The following is a 3,263-nucleotide window of genomic DNA, read 5'->3' as shown; positions in this document are numbered from 1 at the left end:
AGCTGATCGATAGACTGATCACCTATCGATCCTTCTTCCCGTCGCCGAGCGCAATCCCAGACGTACCCTTTTCCAGCCGGCTTAATTTGCGGACGGATTAACTGGCTTGGGCCTCGCCAGCTGGAACAACTCACATAGTTGTTCAGACGACCGGACCATCTGCGTCGTAACTACAAGCGGCGTAAGTAAACATTTTTGCAACCATTAAACCTTGTCTGCCTCTCCATTCGCCAGCCCGCCTTAACGAATGAGCAGTTTCTAAATCACCTCGAGTCGGCTCTAGCCGTCCCAGACACCTTCCAACCCTACCTACTCTGAAACTATGAATATGATCAACCATAAAAGGTCAAATGAAGACATCAGAGGCACAAAAGCAGAAACTGTTACATCTCAGTTCAGACTCATTTAACTACATCAAAATAGGGTAATGTTATACCATTCCCAGTGTGCATCATATACCTACTTAAGGTGTTTCTGTGTAAAGTGGTGCTCAACCTTCTGGCTCTGCAGGTCTGGTGGGTGGTGCAGAGCCAGTCCATGGGCAGGATCTGGCACACTGGCTCTGCCTCATGTGTCAGCCCAACACCATGTGTGGTCTAATCTTACATAAGATCCAGCCATTTGCCAGCCTGACCCCACAGCTGGATTCTGCCACGTGCTGGCCCAACCCCACATGCCAGATCCAGTGATACAGTGGTTTGACCTCACCTGCCAGCATGATCTAGCACACAGGACCATGTCATCCTGTCCACAGGGCTCCCCACAGGTCTGGAAATTTGGCAGCAGGGGAGCTAAAAGTAATGCTGCCACCATTCCCCGTCACCAAATTTTTGGATCTGTGGGGAGAGCCACAGGCCTGATGACATGGCTTCATGGGCTGGATGTGGCCCACAGGCCAGAGGTTGAGCACCCCTGATGTATAAAGTTCATCTGTAATAAACTATGGCACAAAAACAGCCATCTTATGACTGGGCTTGGCATAAATATACTCTGTAAAAACCAACACTACCGCAAATCTACATTCTAGCAAAAAACACTCGTAATCTCTTTGTACTAAAGGGAATTAACAATCTCTGCCCAAGTAGGTGCAGAAGGGCCATTGTAAGAATAGAGTTATGGTAACAGATATAAAAAGGCAGAGCTTATTATTTGACAGATAACACCCCTTATGCATCTTCTGTTGTGGAGGTGCTGAGGGAGGGGCCCATTATGAAATCCCAAAGAAGGAGAATAAGAGACCCATTTCCACTGCATATTCCTACTGTGAGTATAGATTATTCTTGTAGAGGCCTATGGAAAAGGTCTGTCGCAATTTTCCCTCCTGTCTTTGGGTTTGTGAAAACATGCCACATATTTCTTAACACAAGATTTATTCTACTGGCTTGATTGTGACTTTGTGATTGATGTGTATTGAGGCTGGCCCTTGAATAACAACAAAAAATAAGGAAACTAAAGCTTTGTTTAAACCAGGGCTGTTCAACTGGTGGCTTGAACACCACATCTAGTCTGTAAGAGGTTAAAATGTGGCCTCAAGCTTCTGCCTGGCTGCCATTCCCACCATTGCTACTACTGCTACTGCAGCAATTGGAACCTCCAGGCTTTTCCTCCCTCCTCCTGCTTCTGCTTCCTGCCCCACTCCTGGGGACAGGGCAGGGCCAGGCAGCAGGAGAGTGCTGTGTGTGTGTGGCTGCGGGAGAGATCTGGGCTGCCTGCCTGGCAAGAAAAGGCCTGGTTTGTCCGTACTCTGGATGTAGCAAGGAGGGACTTTCTGCTGCCGGTGCAGTGGACAGGAGTGGGCTGCTCGCACTGTCCACCTTACAAGGGAGAGCTGAGATGTTCAGGCTGTCCATGTGGCAGAAGGCCACCTCTGTTTCTCCCCAAAAACTCTGCTCTGCGACAATTTGATTAGGATGGGCCCAGCAGAGGAGACACACCTTTACTCTATCTCTTTAGGTAACCTGAGCTGGATACATTCCTGAGGGAGGGAATGTAGGCATTCCCTCTGCCTACGTGACTGGTATCACATACCTGGGTGAGGGGCTTCCTCCCAGGTGGGCTAGAGCCTAACAGTCTGCCTGGCAACTAGTGATGTATTTCACATTGGTTGGCTGACAGCCAACAGGTACTAGCCTCCATTGGACCAGGTAAATGAGGTCACAAGGGCTATATAAGTTAAGGGCTGCCCAGGAGGAGGAGGCAGCAGCCATGAGGGACACTCAGAGACAGAGAAGAGCTGTACCATCTGAAACTTGCTCTCTCTCAAAACTCATGATCAAGGAACTGCCTGCCTCCAGAGGGAATCTCCAGCTGCCTCTGGATGATACTTGTGAGTAAGCTACCTGAGATCTAACTAGATATTTAGCTTGCAGTAACTCAGATGCGTGATCAAAGGCTACCCAGCCAGGGAAGTTTGCTGTATGGGATTTCTCTGATATTGCTCTACCCTGTACCCTATTCTAACCCTACCCTCTGTAACCAATAAAGTTCTCCTTTGTACCTCGTGTGGGAGACTTATTGGGAGTGGGTCTAGATTATGCCTTGGGGTCCCCTTGGTTCGGCTGACTAAGGGAGACCACTGCTTGTGCTTCTGACTGAGGGAAGCATCCCAACTTCTTGAAGTGAATCGAGTACCCTTGAGGGCTACTAGGCCTGTGTTTCCCAGGGCACGCAGAGCCAGAATCAGTCCAGAGCCCTGGGTGGTGGCAGTGGAACGCCCAGGCTAGTGGGTGTGCTCCAGGAAGGGGGTTGGCCAGACGTGAGGCGCCCCCAGGGAGGCACTCAGAGCCTGGAAGGTGGTCAGGCGCAGTGAGGTAGGTGGCTCAACACAGGAGCGCCCCCTACTGGCTTGCCACAGTCCACACAGCTGACAGAAAGCCAGGCTTCCCATGCATCTGGGGTGGGGGGAAATCCATAGGTTGGAGGGGAACACCAGTGGGTGTCTGGGGCCTGCAGGGTATACAACTCCTCGCTATCTTCTCAGCTTTGAATGACTCAGTGTGGTTGAGGGCGAAGGCCTGTCCATTGCACTGCAGGCAGGCTGACCCCTTTGAGAGTCTACAAATCCCTCCAAATGCAAGGATCTTGGCTGTACAATTTATGGCAATGGGGAATTGCTCTCAGACTTCCCCTCTAGCTTGCTCCTTCAGCCTTTTGGCTAGGGGCAAGCGAAACGAGGGGACATCTGAACTCCAATGCCTCAGGGCTTGGGGCTTGCACATGGGATGCCTGCCATGGCTTTGAAAATATCTGAAGCCCGAGGCTGA

This window comes from Alligator sinensis, unplaced genomic scaffold (genome assembly GCF_000455745.1).
Source record: "Alligator sinensis unplaced genomic scaffold, ASM45574v1 scaffold391_1, whole genome shotgun sequence".
In the NCBI taxonomy this organism is placed as follows: domain Eukaryota; kingdom Metazoa; phylum Chordata; order Crocodylia; family Alligatoridae; genus Alligator; species Alligator sinensis.
This window is presented reverse-complemented; position numbering follows the sequence as displayed.